This window comes from Neolamprologus multifasciatus, chromosome 7 (genome assembly GCF_963576455.1).
Source record: "Neolamprologus multifasciatus chromosome 7, fNeoMul1.2, whole genome shotgun sequence".
Lineage (NCBI taxonomy): Eukaryota > Metazoa > Chordata > Actinopteri > Cichliformes > Cichlidae > Neolamprologus > Neolamprologus multifasciatus.
Window position 1 is genome coordinate 63,735,237 of NC_140445.1, and position 20,031 is coordinate 63,755,267.

A 20,031-nucleotide genomic window follows, 5' to 3' on the forward strand; every position below is an offset into this window, starting at 1 on the left:
ATGGAAGGAGGTTTTGGCTCAAAATCTCACGATACTTGGCCCCATTCATTCTGTCCTTAACACGGATCAGTCGTCCTGTCCCCTTGGCAGAAAAACAGCCCCATAGCATGATGTTTCCACCCCCATGCTTCACAGTAGGTATGGTGTTCTTGGGATGCAACTCAGTATTCTTCTTCCTCCAAACACGACGAGTTGAGTTTATACCAAAAAGTTCTACTTTGGTTTCATCTGACCACATGACATTCTCCCAATCCTCTGCTGTATCATCCATGTGCTCTCTGGCAAACTTCAGACGGGCCTGGACATGCACTGGCTTCAGCAGCGGAACACGTCTGGCACTGCGGGATTTGATTCCCTGCCGTTGTAGTGTGTTACTGATGGTGACCTTTGTTACTTTGGTCCCAGCTCTCTGCAGGTCATTCACCAGGTCCCCCCGTGTGGTTCTGGGATCTTTGCTCACCGTTCTCATGATCATTTTGACCCCACGGGATGAGATCTTGCGTGGAGCCCCAGATCGAGGGAGATTATCAGTGGTCTTGTATGTCTTCCATTTTCTGATGATTGCTCCCACAGTTGATTTTTTCACACCAAGCTGCTTGCCTATTGTAGATTCACTCTTCCCAGTCTGGTGCAGGTCTACAATTCTTTTCCTGGTGTCCTTCGAAAGCTCTTTGGTCTTGGCCATGGCGGAGTTTGGAGTCTGACTGGTTGAGGCTGTGGACAGGTGTCTTTTATACAGATGATGAGGTCAAACAGGTGCCATTCATACAGGTAACGAGTGGGGGACAGAAAAGCTTCTTACAGAAGACGTTACAGGTCTGTGAGAGCCAGGGATTTTCCTTGTTTGAGGTGACCAAATACTTATTTTCCACCCTGATTTACGAATAAATTCTTTACAAATCCTACCATGTGAATTCATGGATTTTTTTTTTCACATTCTGTCTCTCACAGTTGAAGTGTACCTCTGGTGCAAATTACTGACCTCTGTCATCATTTTAAGTGGGGGAACTTGCACAATCGGTGGCTGACTAAATACTTTTTTGCCCCACTGTATATACAGTGTTATCTTCATTTTAGATGTCAAAAAGTATTTGTGGCTCCCAGTGTTTTCTTTTACGTGAAACCGGGTCCAAATGGCTCTTTCGGTGTTAAAGGTTGCAGACCCCTGTTCTAGACCATCTAAATATCATTTATTGCTCCAATAGCCAAATATCATTGGCCAAAATGCTAATACGAAGGCTTCGGCCTGCAAGTTCACAAAACAGTGGGAGACCTCATGACAGTTACGCCCATCTTTTATGTACAGTCTTTGCTGCAAACTGATTCAATGATAATGATTCAGGATTATCCAGAAATTGGTTCAGGCATTGATACTTTCCAGAGGATAGAGCCTAACAGTGCTGCTGGTGTTCATGAGAGCGAGGCTGACAAATACTGAATAAATTAGAATAAAGTTGGGCAGAAATTTAAGTTCTACGCAGACTGAACTGTACATTTTTTGGTGAATCCTGCTACCACTGGGAAAAATAAAATGTGTTTTTTTTATCATTAAAAATGTTTAAAAGCAAATTGTATCTCTACAATATCAGGATCAGTGAAAACAGCATTTATCTGGTTGAGAAAGTACCTGAAACATACACGCAGCACAATCTGAGGATTTTGCAGACTCAAGCTGATTTGGCACATGAGGTTCCTGAAATGAAGGCTTTTTTGTTTTTTTTTACTAAAACTGCTGAGACCAGACATTTTGTGCTGATATTCAATTTTTGTCAGTCTGACATTTTTCAACCAAGAACATTTAAGCATTCACAGTCACAGTGACAAGTTTCCGAAATAGCACTTTGACCTTCACTGAGGTTGTAGGCTTAAGTGAAATCCAGGAATATTAAATTATCTTTAAGGCAGGAAAATTAATACACACATGCACGTAATGGATAAACTGACAGGCCAGAAATTTTGTTAATAGCCAGTCTGTTAAAGCAATGGCTTTCAACATTAGACATGTTAGTTCTCTTTTTTGGGCTGTTATTAAACAAACTAAAAGAAATCCCCCCCCCCCCCACACACACACACACACACACGCACGCACACACACACACATAAAACATATTAAGGATTGTACATTAACATAAAACTGTTGTCGAAGTTCACCAGAGAAACACACACACACATGAAGAGAGAGAGAGTATGCATTGTATGCAAACGGCTACCAAACAGCCATCATAATTCGTCATACAATGAGAACAGGACAAATCAACAATTGACAATGACTAATTAATATTAAAATCTGTAACATAATGTATTGTTTGGAGTTTAGTCTGTTACTGTTAGTATTTTTACCATGTCTTCTTGGAGCAACTGTAATCCACATTATTTCCTTAGGGATTAATAAAGTATTCTGATTCTGATTTTGATTGTTTCAGGATGACCTGCCATTATCCAATGACACATCTTCTTATCTGTATCCTTTGCTTGTTTCTCTTGCTCTTCTTTTCTCTTTTTTCTAAACTGAGCACCTGATGGCTTTGAACTTTTCTTGTCCATCTTCCATTGGTTTTAATTTTGGACTGCAGTATGAACACAAATCCCCCAACTCGAGGATCACCACAACTTAACCTAATAGACCTACACCTTAGTTCACAGATTCACTTTGTCTAGGGTTTATTTCTGGGATTTCACACAACCCAGGATTCAAATCATGAATACATAATGGGCTGGGATTTACAACATTATGAATGAAATGTGCTCTATTTGGAAGCAGCAGGTCTCCCTCCCCTTTCCACGGGTTGTGTGTGAGACATTAAATCATCAAAATATAAAATATAAATTTTAAATTGTTATTGATCCCTTTACCCCTGGTCCTAAAGTGTATATTTATTTTCTTACTCTTCTTATATTTACTGTTTGTTTACTTGCACTGTTGTAACTGGAGCCTCGACCTCTCCCCTCTCTCTATAGTGTACTGCATGCAGCCGAGATGACAATAAAGTTTACTTTGACTTCAGCTCACTTTTCGCGTATAGAATTTCGGAAAAACATCGGTGCAAATTATAAATCCCCCGCCGCCCCGCCCTCTCCTCCCTGTGCCGCAAGCAGCAGGCGCACTTTGCAAACGGAGGGCGCCCTTACTCCCAGCAAATGGGCGATAGAAAACCGGTCGGTGCCTATGCCATTCCCAATATGTGCTGGCTGATGTCGGGGCAGCATGAGTAGGAGCATTTTTTTTTTTTTTTGCCGATACCCGTGATGCCGCCCCCCACCACGATGCCGCCCCGGGCAACTGCCCGTGTCGCCCGTATCAAAAACCGCTACTGCATCCAAACATCTCCCTCCAAAGAGCTTCTCCCATGCAGAGACTTGGAACAGCCGTGGGTGTGGGAAAGACTTTAGTGGGAAGATGCTGGTTTGGAAAGATACTTGAAAAGATAAAAACAATCATTTTCTTTTTCTGAGCACATTGATGATTTAGGTCAGTGAGTTTAAAGACGAGGAAACTAAAAAGATCTAATTAAAGCCTGTGTTTGTGGTCTTTTTAGAATTACAGAAGAATCTCCCAAATATGCTGTATTATTTCCAACATTTTAATTTGTCTATAATTACGGTATGTAAGTTGTTATTTTTGTTTTTTCAACTTCAGTATTAGCATTAAAGTACTGCACAGTAAGTTACAGCAAGTATATTTTTGTTGTGAGGTAAATAAGAACGTCTACGGAGCCCCGCAGGGGACATGGGAGAAAAAAAAATTAAGACGGACTTTTGCGAGATCTCGCAAAACAAACTCGGGATCTCGCAAAAGTTGAATTCCAACAATGGCGGCAGCTACTTAGTTGTAATATTACTCTTTCTGGGTCACAAAATACACTTTTAAGATATTTTGAGGCGTGAATGTAGTTGGGTAAACGTCAGATACCTGCTCGGTTTACAAGACATCGTTTTCGGAGATCTGACACCCACTAGCTCGAAGCTAACGGGAGGTCGAGACCTACTACAGCACATCGTGCCTCGACCTCCCGGTCGGCTTCGAGCTGGCGGCCTCCGAAGAATGCGGCTAAAACTTTTGCGAGAGTTTGTTTTGCGAGATCTCGCAAAAGTCCGTCTTAATTTTTTTTCTCCCATGTCCCCTGCGGGGCTCCGTAAACATCCACAGTTTTAGCATAAATTTTAACTAAAGTTAACAAACTGGTGCACATAAAAATGTTAGTCACCTGCCACAGCTTATGACTCTTTGAGCACCGACAGAAGTTACAGAATGTGAGCAGAAATATACACATATATAAATATTAGGACTCAGTCCACAGTCCAAAGACATGCAGTTAGTGGGGTTATGTTAACTGTTGACTCCAAACTGCCTGTAGGTGTGAATGTTTGTCTGTCTCTCCAGGGTGGCTGAGACATTTATATGCAAAGTCCAAAATAAACACAATAGAATGTACAATTAGCTGTTCTTATTACCTATGAATACTTTTATATATAATTTTTATTTCTTCAGTTTAAGTATTTGTTTGCTTTCTTTCTGTGCTTTCTTCTTCTTTGTTCTTTCTTTTCTTCTTTTGTAACAGTTTGTGTTAATGACAATCATCAGTGGAGCACAGAGGGAAAGTCATCTTAAAGTCAACGCAAACGCTATCTCTAGAGAAACAGCTCCACTGACCTCTAAGACATAACAGTCCACCTGTCTGAACCTATTTTAGAACCGGCTGAGACGGTAATCATAAAACAGAAAGGGCTAGAGACAGAAACATCAATTAATGTGGAAGGATCTGCCAGAAGAAGAAGAAAACAACCAAGCGCGACATGAAAAAGAACTGCAGGATCAGCTCAAAACATGTCCAGAGACTATCCAGGGTAAAACCTCGACTTTGAACACCTTGAACTTTTTTTTTTATGAGGCCGTAAAAGAAAAGTAGAAAAGAATCTTCAGAAAAAAAATGCTGAACTGGATAAATTCATTCATAACCACTTCCAACAGACGACTACCAAAATAAATGCACAGGAGGGTCACCAGGTTTGCCCTTATTTCTCATCCCACGACATATACTGTGTGCTTTTTACCGTGCCAGTCTTCGTCCACTCGTAAACCAGGCAACCTCAAGAAGAGATGAACAAACAAAGCCCAGCAATTATAAACTGAATTTCTGAATTTCAAGGTATTACACGTGTTAAGTATAAAAATGGAGTGTCTTTTTGTGAGTCTTTGAATCAATTTCACACTGAAACCTGAGTAGAGAGTAATTAAAAAACTGAAATGTGGAGGTAATTTGACTTCTTTTATCGTTGAAGTGATAATTGGATATTAATCTTCAAGGCAAATTGGGCTAACGGTTAATTGAGAGCGCTGGTTATAAAAAGCCTAATTTTCATAGCTGTGCCGTGAAGATTCAGCGGCCTCTCCAGAGAGGAGAGTAGATACACTGCAGAAGCCTTCAACGGCTAATCCGATCTTGAGTTGTCTGTGCACGGTTTGCATTCACACTTACAGAAGAGCAGTGAGGCTGTCAGCACTGATTTAGACAACCATGCTCATCCACAGGCCCCCTGCAGACACTGCCCTCTAACTGCTGGTGGGCTGCACACACTCACACCCACACGATTTATAAATCAAAAGCTCTACTTCTGCAAAAAAACTGACAGTTTGAGGAGCATCGTGTTCACGTTAGAGTTGCAGGTTATTCTTTCAGGTCCTACGGACACAGCAACGTGTGTTTGTGTCCTAAATGTGATTTACTGGCTTTTTAACAGCAGAGTTATACCAAGCTATTAGTTTCTAGGAGGACTGCGCCTTTATTAAATGTGATGTAAGGTCATTAAAATTGTGTGCCTCTACATATTCCACCTTTTTATTTGCTGTACTCAAGAAACATTGTTTTTATTAAGAGCTGAAGTGAATATCTCATTTATTGATTTCCTTTTCTTGGCGGTGTAGTTGAGTCTGCAAGCACAGACTAATCATATTGAAATTAATGTAAATTTCACCTCAGTGCTTATTATAAATCTTTCTGAGACATAAACATTTTGAAAGACTAAAACTCAGAGACGTTCAACAATGAAGCCACGAGCTTCTCTTGCTGAGAGAAAAAAAAAGGAAATACACAGAAGTTGTGGATTACGTCCGCTGAAAGCTGTAGTAATATCTTTTGGCATATATCCCTGAATTCTGACTCGTTTCATCCGGTCTCGGCATCAATTCCAGCCATGGCAAACCCAATTTGCTTCGCCTATTCCTCCCAAACTTGCTTTCTTTCTTGTTTTTATTCCTCAGCCTCAGCAGCGGGTAGAAGTAAGGAAGCGAGCAGGCCTGGTTGCTTTGATGTGTTCTTAAGAAAGAAATCTGCCTTTCATAAGAACTCCTTTTTATCAACCCCAGGACTGATCAGGCGAAGCATCGGAGAGTGTGCCGCTTTAATAGCGGTGTACCCACTGGGAGGCTGTCACGGTAGGGCGCTGCTCATGATACACTCTGATACCTATGGTCTGTATTCTCAGAGGAAACAGGAGACTATGTGTACATACAGCTTAGGCAAATATTATTCCTTGGTTGGATGTCTGGGTGAGATTGTCACATAACCTGATTTGGAATAAAAGTCTTTAGTTTACTGAAAGTGGTTATTAAATGAATCCACGGTCCACCAGCAGTCAGCAGTTTCTCATTTCACATATGTTCCTCTCACCTTATTCTGTGACACAAATCAGTGCAGTGTTTATTAGGGGTGGGGAAAAAATCGATACTGTGTAGCATCGTGATATTTTGTTTGCTAATAATGTATCGATACAGGGACAGCAGAAATCGATATTTTGTTACAAAAAAGGTTTTTGTGCTCTGACTTCAGAGCATGTTGATCCTTTTTCTGAGCAAGAATCCTGACATTCCTTCACTGTCCAAATGTGTTTAACTTTTTTTTGGCAGCAATAAACATGACAGTTTACTTATTTTAATTTAAGACATGTTTTATTTTAATTAAGTTTAAAACTTTTTTATTTAATGTAAAATTATATTTTGTTTTAATTTACTTTCAAATTCTTCAGTTGCTGAAGGGGCTGCATAGTTTTCATAAACTGCATAGTTCAGAATAGCTATAATTGTACCAGATGGTTGATTCAGTTAAGTTGGACTAGACTGTAATACAAACCGTTCCCCATATGGAAAAGAAATAGTAAAAACATATATGATTTACTCATGAAAGTGGCCACTTTCTCATTACTTTCATATATTTTTTTAGTAAGTATACAAAACATACAAGTTTCATTATATAATTTTTCAAGGGATCTTATATCTGTTTTCACTCTTGTATGCTTTTCATACAAGTTTCATACAAGACAGATACAAACTTTATAAGATTTATATATATCTTTTCCATATGGGTCAGTTTGTCAACAATACAACTGAAATGAGAGAAAGACTGAGTGTGAGACTTTGATATTAGATAAAATGAATATTGATAAAGTTTACCTTTATGTACAGAATCTGAATATCGCAAAATATTTTTAAAAATTGCAATAATATCGTATTGTGCGTTAAGTATTGTGATAATATCGTATCGTGGGATGTATGGTGATTCCCACCTCTAGTGTTTATAGAATTTTTTTGGAAGATTGATGGAAGAATCTCATTTATATAATTACACACTGTGACCTGTTTTATGAGATCAATAATGGAGTTGAAAAAAATCCTATTCATAAGCAGCAACTGCATTGTGAAACAGGCAATTAAAAGAAAAACAACCAATAAAAACACAAGATCAGACAGAAATACGGGACGAGTTGTGCCACAATTTATCCTGAGAGATACATTAAGCGGCTTTTGTATTCCTGTAAAACACAGAGCCTGAGTTGGAGCTATCATGAGTAACAGCTGGTAATTTGATTGTTCACATTATGTATTTGTGTGTTGTGGTTTCACATCATACCTGCGCTTATATAAACTCAACTCGAGTCCTTTTTCTGCATGGGTATTTCTGTGTAAACAGCAAATTTCCACCAAAAATGTGCTTTGAATGTGACCCTGTAACTGCATGCGATGCTTTAATTACGTTTTATTCGACCCTACCTTTTCATCAGGGATTCAAACAACTTCAAAAAGCACTGAACTGATGATGAAGAGGTTTGATCTCAAATGCTGGTCTTAACAAATGCCACTTATAGAAGCATTTTGTGCGTGAAGTTTATACAACAGACTAACCAACCTTCCTGCACACAATGATTAAATACTCCATCAGTTAAATAATATCTAATTACTGCATTAATTCGTTTACTTAATTATTTTTGCATGAAATTTAAAGATGTAATTTTTTTCTTGTAAACTATTCAAAAGAAGAGCAATCAGTTTCCATAAAATATATACCAAATGCTTTGGAGTGAGCGCTTCTGACCCCAGAGTATTCTCAGTGAGATATACTAAAATTGGAAATAGCTACACAAAAAACTTTGTCCGCGTGCACCCTTGACAGGTGGAGCAATCTGTGGGCCCACATAGGTGTGTTGGCTGAGTGACAGTAGAACTACCTTTGAAATGACAGCCAATAAAATATAGAGTTGCAGGCATCAATGCATCCAGCAAGCAAGCAAGCTAGTCAGTGAACTTACGTACAGTCAGTCAGCTTGCAGGCTTAAAGGCTTGGCAGTTATTTGGACATCCTGACACCAGCAAACCAGCAGCTTATCAACCAGTCTCCCAGTCAGTCAGTTAAACAGGCTCGTAGCCAGCCTGCCAGATTTCCCTGCAGACGTGCAGTGTAGTCAATAAGTCTGCAGACAGGCCTAGCACCACGAGCGCAGTCCGTCATCGCCACCAGCCAGCAACTCAAGGTCAGCCAGCCAACCAGCCTGGAGGAGGCAGCAGGTCCAAATTTAATAATCCCACTTGCTCTCATCACAGATCATGGTGAGCTCTCAGCAGAATATATCAGGTCTGACCTCTGCCACTGCTGTTCTATGAGAGGTGTCTGTATTCGAATGATTGTGTATGTGTGCGCGCGTGCGTTTGTGTTTATGTGAGTGCGGTGTGTATCACAAAATCTCTTACTGCAGGGTGGCGTGTAGCATCCCTCGCACACTGGCTCATATTTACAAATTGCAGCCAGAGAAAGGGGCAAAAATATGTGCTGCACTTGTGAATGAGCGTAATAGAAAACGCTGTGCTCTATTTATCCTCGGTGCCTTAATGATTAACCTTAAATGGCAAACGCAAGTCCCCTTGACCATCGCCTTCATTTCCATTCTAATTAGAACAAACTTAATTAATTTTAGAGCACTGATTAATTCCACCTTATGCCACTAGAGGTCAGTGGCTAGTTGAGTAGATGTTAGTAGTGAATCGAGGAGGATTGCTGCACTTGAGTAGAGAAATCTTTGTTCAAGAAGGCACTGATTTGACCCTCTCAGAGATAAAAAACAAAAACTGATGACTGGCTGTAAATAAGACAGGACAGCACAGCTGCAGCATTATGAATGCATGTGCCTAGCATCATTCTTTCTGTTAGCTTTTTTGGGGGTTTTTGCCACAAACAGGTGATCCTGGCCTGTGTTTTTGCACGTAAAACAGTAGCCTTATTTTTCCACTCTCCGTTTCAATTGTTTATGTGAAGAAACTGGTACATGCCCATCACGCAGAGCAGAGACAAGAGAGGAGCTCCTCTGGCCTCAGCTGAATAGAGTCCTCTGGTTCACAAAGAAGGTCTTTTCTGCTAAGGTGCTTAGAAAGCGCTCAGGTCGTTGATATGCAAGGCAACGGGGCAGCCCGCAGCTCGCCTGCTTTAGAGTTAATTAAGCTGCAGACCCAGTTGGCAGGATGCCCCCCACCCTACCTCTTTTCTTCTGCACTGCTGAGCTCTGACACTAGCACTCCTACAGGATGAACCCCACCAACCTACATCTCCCATAAGTGGTAGGCACCGGTGTCACAAATAGCTACATAGTATCATCAGCCATGATGATGCTTTTCTTTTTTCTTTTATACTTGTAATTCCCATTTGTTTCATTCTTAAATTGGCAGTTTCCCTTTTTCTTTTTATTCCCAAGAGGTATGCGCCCACTATCCAAATCCTTTCACAGCACTACATCAACCCAAAGGAATCCCTCCCAAGCTCTTTGTTGTTCACCCTGTCCTTGTCTAGAATGTCGTTGAGAATGACGACCTTCCGTCTCATCTATCTTCATTTCTTCCTCTTCTTTGCCCCTTTTCCTCCTTTGTTGCTTACACACAAAAAGTAGTTCCTGCATTCTAGTTTTTGAAAGCATGCACCTTCTTTGTCCTACTTGATGTTTCCTTCACATACTGTAGTCATAAAGGTAAAGAGGGCAGGCTCAATCAGACAGAGGACAGACTCCCCGGTGGCCTGCCATGCCTCTAATTGTGAATTCATCACAGACGGAGCGGATCAATACGGGACTCTTGACTCCACGCGCAGCAGAATGATCTGAAGTTTGTCCTATTGGAATTTCTTTTACGGAGGGGGATTAGACGCTTCCACTCACGTTTGAAGATGGCGAGACCTCGCTCACATTTAGCGTGAGAGAAAACTGAAGACAGGTAGAAAGAGAGAAAACCTCACCCCGTTTTCGAGTTTCCCTCCTAATGACTCTCTGCCTGAGGAGTAACAGGCACACGTGCACACAGACACGCGCTGAGACTGCTGTGTCCTCCGTTTTAATGCGACCTTGGTGCTCCTGGGGAAGGCTGGCTATGAACTGGCAAGATGGTGAGAACAGTCTGCGCCATTAAACCTGTGGGGGCTTACTGTAACATGCAGCTTCCCGTGGCTGCTCTCTGGCAGTGGAACTCTGTAATAGTAGCTCTCTGGCTAATGCACTGCTGGGTATTCAGGGAACAGAGGGGTTGGTAGGGGGAAAGAGGCAACGTGAAGCGACACTATGCAAAAAAATAATCCACCTTATTTCAAACATCTCACTATTTCAAATCAGATGATGTAAAGTGAATGAACTGTATCCTGAGTGTTCAAACCAAAGCCGCAGAATAAAGTCTTCCATAAAGACCAGATGGATGGGTTACATTTTTCTCTGAGTGATAGACTTAGAAATCGTAGAGGAGCAGCAACAACACCTTCTCAGTCTGTCACAGCCACAGCTTTTCCTTGCCATCGCGCAGCGAGAGGGCTCCTGCTGGTGTTTTTTTGCCAACACCACAGCCAGCACAACTCCTCCATTCATTCCCTTTTCTTCAGTTTGTTCTGGACAGGCCAAAGTTGCTTATTTACATTTTACATTTGCATGTTCCCGAGCAGGGGTATGTCACAGAAATAAAAACACCTCCCATATGGTTGCAGGCACAGGCTGACTCGAGGCTGTATATAAAATCAACAGATATTATTTATTTAGGTTGTGATTGCATGAAAACTCATTAGCAGCCGTGGTATCGGTTTATTTGGACAGTTAGTTTGTCTTTTATTTGCACAGAGGGCAGAGATAGCCCAATGAACACAGATTGCACCTTAAGTTAAAATGGAAACAAAAAATGCATGAATAAATATATATATTAGGAATACATCTGCCCTACTTCATGCTTTCATCCCATTCATTTCTATTCAATTTCAGGTTGTGGCCAAATTCCTCACCTTCTTTCATCGTTTGTTCTTTTAATGCAACACAAATGTCCTCAAACGTCACACTATTGACTTTAAAGTTAAATTGTCAGAAGGACACAGTTGCACAGGACGGAGGAAGTTCGTGGCTTTCATAAGGAAGCAGGTTCAAATGCATCCAGTAAAGCTACAATGAGGTCATGCTAACATCGTCTGACCCACTAAATACTGATCTCTGAATAAAACCAGGGTGCTGAATTTTGTGGCATTTTAGTACCAAAACAAATACACGCATAAGAGTGTAGAGGCCTCCCTCTTTGTTATATTTTACAGTTTTTCCTCCATATTTTCATCCAAGCTGATGATCGTATCAGTAAAACTCATGACACTGAACAAATCTTTAAATGATTGAAGCTGAAACGAAAAGAAAAGCTTATTAATTCTTCAATATTAAACACACCCACCCTCCTTTTCTACTTTTTACATATTCATCATAGTACTAATGCAATTATCAATACTGTAATCTATTTGGCGGTCACATGGTGCTAAAAAGTCATTATTCGTGAGCCTTTTTTAATGAACAAATCTAATGAAGTGCACTAATACGTTAGAAGCAAGATTTCTCTCACCTTAGGGGGTGATATTCATGTGTGTGTGTGTGTGTGTGTGTGTGTGTGTACGAAGGGTGGGGTGGTGGGGATAACTTAGGGACCTAAGTGGTTTCGACATGAGTGAAATGCTTTGCTAAAGACAAAAGAAGAGACAGCCAGAGAAAAAACTTGGATGGAAAGTTGGATGAAAATGTAAGGCAGATGCTACAAATTATTCCAGACCTTCCCCCGTCTAAGCCTACCTGCTGAAACATGGATATGCTGCCAGGAAAAGGCGACGGCTTGGGAAATTTTGATAGCACAGCAAGAAGGGATTGAAAAAGAGGAGAACCTGATGTGTGTCGCATGAAAGAGAAATTCCAACCAGCATTACTACAACTGATGCGCCGCACATACTACATAAGAATCTCCTCACTTAAACACATAACATTGTGATTCCTGACGGATTTATTTGCTCAGGGGAATGTAAACCTCCACATTTCCACAGCCACCCCATAAGACTCCTCAAGCCCACGCCATGCATTATTCATTTACGTGGGCACAGTTTTTCGCTGACGCGAAAGTCCCTGGACACGCGTGCAGGACTTCTGCACAGAAGTCTGTTTGAGAGGCATCACGAGATGTGGCAGGACATTATTCAGTCATGTAATATGCCTCGTCTGTCTGGTGTCTGCTCTGCAGTTTTCTTATGAATTCCACAGGGAGAGAGAGGGAGGGGAAAAAAAGAGAAAGACGGGCTTTAGTTGCGGAGCGCAGCAGCAGCAGCGGCGGCGCTGGATGTCTTGACCGATGAAAGGCCAATTACTGGATGGGTTTCCTCGCTGTGTGCTGGGAGGAACAGCGTACTGATGGCATTTACAGACAACAAATAAAGCTGTTAGACTGAAGACGCCCATTTCTGCACAATGAACAGTAAAAACGTGAGATTCAATCATATTTTCCAACAAGGCACGCTCACATATTACACACGAGTATTTCAAAGCGCTGAAAAAGAGCACAGCAGCTACGAAACAAACCAGTCTGCATTAAGCAACAGCGCTCCAAAACCAAACCACTTTAAATTAAGCAACAGCCCTCATCTGCAACAGCCGCCCGTCTCCCCACCTCCTGAGCCCTTGCCGATTCGAAAATCTAAAATAGCTTTTACTGTCACCACCAACCACTCCATCTTTTAATCTCTTCAAGGAGATCCATTACCATATTAATAATGCGATGTGAACCGGTCATAGATTAAACTTGGCAATAAAGAAGCCTGCCAGGCACTCACACTGAGTCATTTTAATGACAGTGTGATAATTATAACTGCATGTGTCAGAATTGACAGACAGGGCCCCTGCATATATCAAACACACACACTGTCATGCAATCTTTCTCTGTCTCTCACACACTTCTTCTTCTTCTTCTTCTTCTTCTTCTTCTTGCACGAGCTAAATATAGACTCAGTTCATAATCAGCTTGCCTTTATTATAAATAGATGTGACAGTGACAAACTGGGATATTCACCTGCTAAATGGCACCAAGACAAGGGCCAGTGTGTCAGACCAAGTGGAGCTTCACAACGTTGTTGGGTATTGAATTTAAATAGCAATGTTCTCCCTCAAGTCTTTTTCACTTCATGGCAAAAATAACTTTAGAAACTTCTCCTTGTTGTTCTGCACCTCTGGTGGTACGCAGTACAACAAATAACCCCGGAACCTGCCAGAAAATCTAAACAAAATGGTCTGAATAATGTATAAAAATAAGTAAAAATAACAGTCGAACGTTGTGTTGATGTAAACAGTATTTGGTGTGGGATACTCTCAGCAGGAGCGCTCATTAAGCTGAAAAACCCCAGATATATTAGCGCGTACGCAGTTTCACTGTTGCTCTGCGTCTGACACTAAGCTCCTATTGTGTTCGATAGATTGTATTCTGTGGCTTTGAGTGACACAGTGGTTGGCGTCTAATGTGAATGTAAGCGCTGCAGACTGGGTGAGAAATGATGTTTGTTTCCCTTGTTGCCGTAGCGGAGAGCGTGCGCGTTTGCATGAGCGTGCTGCAGAGAAGAGAAAAGCTCAAGCGTGTGCGTCTGTGTGTGTTTGTGTGTGCGTCTGTGTGTGTGTTTGTGTGTATTTGAGAGAGAGAGATGTTTTGTTTTCTCATTCCAACAGCACACATTCCATGCTTGACATAAATTTGGAAAAAATCAACAAATGTGAGGCCGCGCAAACAGCTGAGTTAAAAAAAACAAAAACAAATGAGATTTTGTCGGTGACATGAAACTACCAGTTGTAAATAGAGGAGGGGGGGGGGGCAGCAGCACTTACTGCATGTACAATTTAATGCACACAATCACAGTTTAAGTCAGGTTCAGTCAAAACAGGAGCAGATGGTGGTGTTGTAGTCAAGACTGACTCATGGAGAGATTTTTTGTGCGCAGGGTGTCTGTGTAAACTGCACAATTTTCAATGACGGGGTCAACACGTGAATAGTCTCGGCTACATGTGATACGCAGTGATATGCTCTATATACAAACAGTAAGATGAATGTTTTTGTTCTTTCACTGCTGCACACATCATGTGCCAAATAAAACAGTTTATCACTGTGATGATTATGATCGCCATTATTATCGTCATCAGAAGCAGCAGCAACAGTTCAATGAAATAACATTAAGCAGATGGAGAAATGAGACAGGAAAAAACTGAAAGACCGCAGGATAAAGAAGCAGGAATAACTTCCAGGAGATATTGGATTTGAAATACACAGCTCACTGTTTTAAAATGTAGCATGGCAATAAAAAAAAGCAATATACTTTTGTTGGAATCAACTAGAAATACAATATTTAAATTGAAATGCATGCAACAGTGTTTTGCTTAAATTTAGTAAAGTTATTATGCAAGGTTTCTACCTTTGCAAACATGATTTCATCTTGGCTGCTTTTTTATATTGGATTTAGATATTGACACTCGAACTACAAACACCCTGAACCTCCACGTGAAGCTGCAAGTTTGAATATCTTCTCAATTATAATTTGAGTTGATGTTGAGCCCACTGAGAGACAAACCAGCTAAATGCAAACGCAAAGATGATTTTTCTCTTAGCATAACATTTTTTAAATGTAAGTGAATAAGTTCATTTGATCAAAACTAGTTCAAGTTGATTCAAGCCAAATGCAAAGCACATTTTCTAGCCTGGCTGCAGCCAGTGTTGGGGAGTAACGGAATACATGTACCGCCGTTATGTATTTAAAATACAAAATATGAGTAACTGTATTCCGTTACAGTTACCGTTTAAAAAGGTGGTATTTAGAATACAGTTACTTTGTTGAAATAAATGGATTACACGGCGGTACTTCCCTGTTTCATATTGTGGCGGGTCAGGACTGTTTGGGTTTTGTTTGACAGCTACGTTCTGTTGTTCCAGGCAGCAGCGTTACGGTTGCCATGGTTACAGGGTGACGCTCTCTCTCTGCGTGTTTCCTGGGTGAGAGAGGCCTTTTTGTTGTTGTTGTGCTAAGCTAATAGGCAGAATGCTACAGGTATAGCTCTAAAGAATGTAGCATCATAGGCAGTGTAGTCCGTGCTGCAGGGAGAATGGACTGCTGTACCCGTTATGTGTCTGTGAGCGAGGGAGGGAGAAAAAGGAAAAGTAGGAGCTGTCATCGAGCAAAAACGGGAGCTGGAAGCATGTAAATATAATAATAACCACTGCAGCCAAGAAGAGAGCCTGACGAGCCCAGTTGTAAGTAAGCTATTAAGACTCGACTGTACACCGTGTTCGTGTTTTCCTCCAAAAACAATAAGTTCTGTTGGAGCAGCCTTTCAACGCCTCTCTCTGTCTCTGCTAGCAAAGTTGACCCAGACAACAAAGTAAAGCTAGTTTTCAGCTACGAGCCCGACACAGAACCCACCGTATTAGCCAGAGGTCCCTTTACTACGGTTCGGAGCCGCGGACCTTCAGTAACAGTAATAAATCACAGCAATAGTACATTCATGTAGTTGTAAACAGCATGATAATATATTAAGTAATCCAAAGTATTCAGAATACGTTACTCTCATTGAGTAACGTAACGGAATACGTTACAGAATACATTTTGGGGCATGTAATCTGTAATCTGTAATGGAATACATTTTAAAAGTAACCTTCCCAACACTGGCTGCAGCAGAGGATGTAGTAAGGGCAGCGGATCGTCTCATTAATGCCCTCCTGCCTGCAGCACTCAACTTACCTGCAGTGCTCTTAAAATGTCACGCATATACTGTCCCATTATAAACAGGGGAAAGTATGATTAGCTGTGACACTGCCTGTGTTTTAACTATCTGCATCTCCATTTAAGAGGGGCTGTCTTTACTTTACAGCCATTATTGGTGCTCTTGGTGTAGTCACTGAGTCACTGTTAGACTTTGAGCTGTTTTCTGCTGAACAGAGGGCAGGAAAGCAGGCAGGTAAGCCAATCTGTGCTGTGTTCTCATTAACCGCCTGTGGATGCGCAGTGAGTGGGGGGGGATGCTGTAAGAAAGAGAGTGAGTGAGTGACTGAGTGAGTGAGACAGAGAGAGAGAAGAAAAAACAACGGTGCAAATGAGGAAAATTGGAAAAGGTTTGTCTTACTCTCTGTGATAGGAGGAAGAGCACTGAGCAACTTGTGAAGGGAGCTTTGTTACTTGATCAAGACGCACATTTTGTGTGGATGTGCACTGACTCACACGTGTGCACAAGTGCTTTTCTGACTCTGTGCATTGCAGTGTGTATTACCATGGGTGCACGCACAGGTCCATGTTTGTGTTTTTGTCTGAAGTGTGCATGCACATAGGGGTCCCAGCCCATCTGCACATCTTTATGGAGGGGAGTAATTGACTGGTGGAGGACAGGGCTCAGCACCACAGGGAACCAGCTGGAGTTATTGAGGGATGAGCAGCCTGCCTTTGGGAACCAGCATCTCTCTTTCTCTCTTTCACAGGGAGGGTGGAGATATCGGTAGGAGCACAAAGCAAGAGGGGGAGAGACAGGAGTTAGAAACAAAACTCTGTGGTAAAAGCATCACCTCCATAGCATGGCAAAGTAGGGTGGGGGTGAAGGGACAAAGGAAGGGATGGGGAAGAAGCCTCCGGGAGTAGCATCTTTTCTTTTATCACAGTGTCCCTGGTCTGAGATAGGGAAGGCGGGAAAAAACATTTTCTACTGTGTGCCTCAATATTTGATCATAATCTTTCATATTTTTTTGCGTTATTACTTGTTATGAAAAAGAAAATATAAAAACTGTGATGATCTGTTTGAATTCAAAATGTATATTCTATAACCAGATGATGATGTTCATCTTCCTCACCAATTAAACAAAGCTTTAAAGAAAGAGAGAAGGACACAAGCAAGCAAACCAACTGAAAACCTAAAAAGGTATCTGGAAAAAAGGGGGTGTGTGTATAAAAAAAGACAAACTACCAACAAAGATAAGGATGCTTCTTAACTCTATAAAAAGCAGCTGCCATCTCACCATAATAACACCTGCAAGAGCTAAATCGCATAGTCGATACAGAAAAGTGTGTTTGTAGGCCAACACATAAAAATACTGAAACGCTGAAATAAGGCTGTACTGGAGAGAGACGAGCGCCCGCTGACATAATCAATCACTTCACTTGTATGAACTGTCTTTCAAATAATTCAAACAAATTAGATCTGTTAGAGTAGAGAGTGCCTGATGTCTTCTGTTAAACCAAAATAGTCGGATCAGTTTGGGGAAAAGTGTCAGTGGCCCCATCACGGTATCCCTACATTATACTGAGACACTTCAGTGTTGTTCATATTTGCTAGACTCTTCCTACATTTAGTAATTGATCGTTTTATTTTGCTGAATTTTAAACATTTTACTTTTTCTTTTTTTTTAATATTATTTCTTAATATTTGGTTTCGTCTTGTTTTGTTTTTACCTTGTCAGGACATTTGTTTGGTCATTTGTACACTCAGAAAAATAAAGCTGCCAACTGGAACCGAAAGTGGTTCTTTAGACTGATGCCATAGAAGAACCTTTTTTAGTGCCACAAAGAACCTTTCAAGCAATGGTTCTTTGAAGAACCTTTAATGGTGCCCAAAAGAACCATCAAGAAATAGCACTTTGAATAGCACTGCAATATATTTGCTGTACTCCCTAGTTCATAGGTGTCAAACTCTGGCCCGCGGGCCAAATTTGGCCCGCAGCCTAATTACATTTGGCCCGCGAAGCCATACCAAATTACTATTAGAGCTGGCCTACTGGTATTATACAGCTAATATCTATATTGTTTAGTACTAAGCTTTGCTTGTTCCATATTCAGTTTTTCAGCAAAACTTGTTTGAGTCCATAAGAAAAGATTCATTCTTATATCTGGAGGAAGATTATTTTTTTTTCAATAAATATTAACGTTAGCCCGCGACTTTGTTCCAGTTTTGAATTTTGGCCCACTGTGTATTTGAGTTTGACACCCCTGCCCTAGTTTAAAGGTCTTTAAAATGGTTCTTTAAAGAACCATAAAGACATCTGAAGAACCATTTAAGAACCATAATTTTTCTGAGAGTATTCTATTTTTCTTTTGAATTGTTAACCCCGTATCTCTGGATTAATGAAATTTATCTTACTTTATAAGATAAATTTATCTTACTTTAGGAAGGAAACATGTTTCCTTCCTTTCTGAAGGAAACATGTTTGTCAGACAGACATTATATTTGTATATTTACAGAAGGAATAAAGCAAAAAGTATTCATACACTGAACTAACTTGTGATGTGTCGGTCGCAAACGAAAAGGCTTTTAGAGCCGAGTCTTTGAAGTGAACGACGCGAGCCGGCTAGGTGGGGGTTTTTTTCTTTCTTTTGTTCACCGTCTCTCTCGCACTTTTTTCCCGCTTCACTCCACACGGGAGCCTTGTGCTTGCGCTGGGAAGAGGGGGGAGGGGCGGTAGTTACAACAGAGCCGGTGGGAAAGAGAGAGAAAGAGAGCCAGGGACAACAACGTCACATTAGAAAGGTATAGTGATCATCCACAACTATTTTCAGTTGCAGATGATAAAGGATTCAGAAAGTTTCTTCATGCAGGCCCATGATCTTCTTTTAGTTTTCATATTTTAATTTATATTTAATTGTGTTGTGGTTTGCAGTGTTTCGTGTCAAGGCTCTGTGTGTGGGCAGGCGGGGATGAGGATCCAAACGCAGGACAAAACCTCCGCTTTATTGCTGGCGAAGAAACAAAACATGAACTGAACTTAACAACTGAGAACCAAAATACACAGGCACAATCTGAGGGTACGACACAACACTGACACCAAGAAACACGGGGCTTAAATACACTGGGGTGTAATCAGAGAATGGAAAACAGGAGTTTAAAAGGAAAAAGCTGAAAATATCGTGGCTCAAGAGTTGGGAGTTCGCCTTGTAATCGGAAGGTTGCCGGTTCGAGCCCCGGCTCGGATAGTCTCGGTCGTTGTGTCCTTGGGCAAGACCCTTCACCTACTGCCTACTGGTGTTGGCCAGAAGGGCCGATGGCGCGATATGGCAGCCTCGCTTCTGTCAGTCTGCCCCAGGGCAGCTGTGGCTACAACTGTAGCTGCCTCCACCAGTGTGTGAATAGGTGGATGACTGGGTGTGTAAAGCGCTTTGGGGTCCCTAGAGAGGACTAGTAAAAGCGCTATACAAATACAGTCCATTTACCATTTACCATGGTGCCAGGACAACCACCTCCAGCTGAACGTCGGCAAGACCAAGGAGCTGGTGGTGGACTTCAGAAGGAGTCAGCACAGAGACTACAAGCCCATTACCATCAGTGGAGAGGGTGCAGTCCTTCAAGTATCTTGGTGTCCACATCTCCTCAGACCTGACATGGTCTGCCCACATTCAGGTCCAGACCAAAAAGACTAGGCAGCGCCTGTCTCACCTACGACAA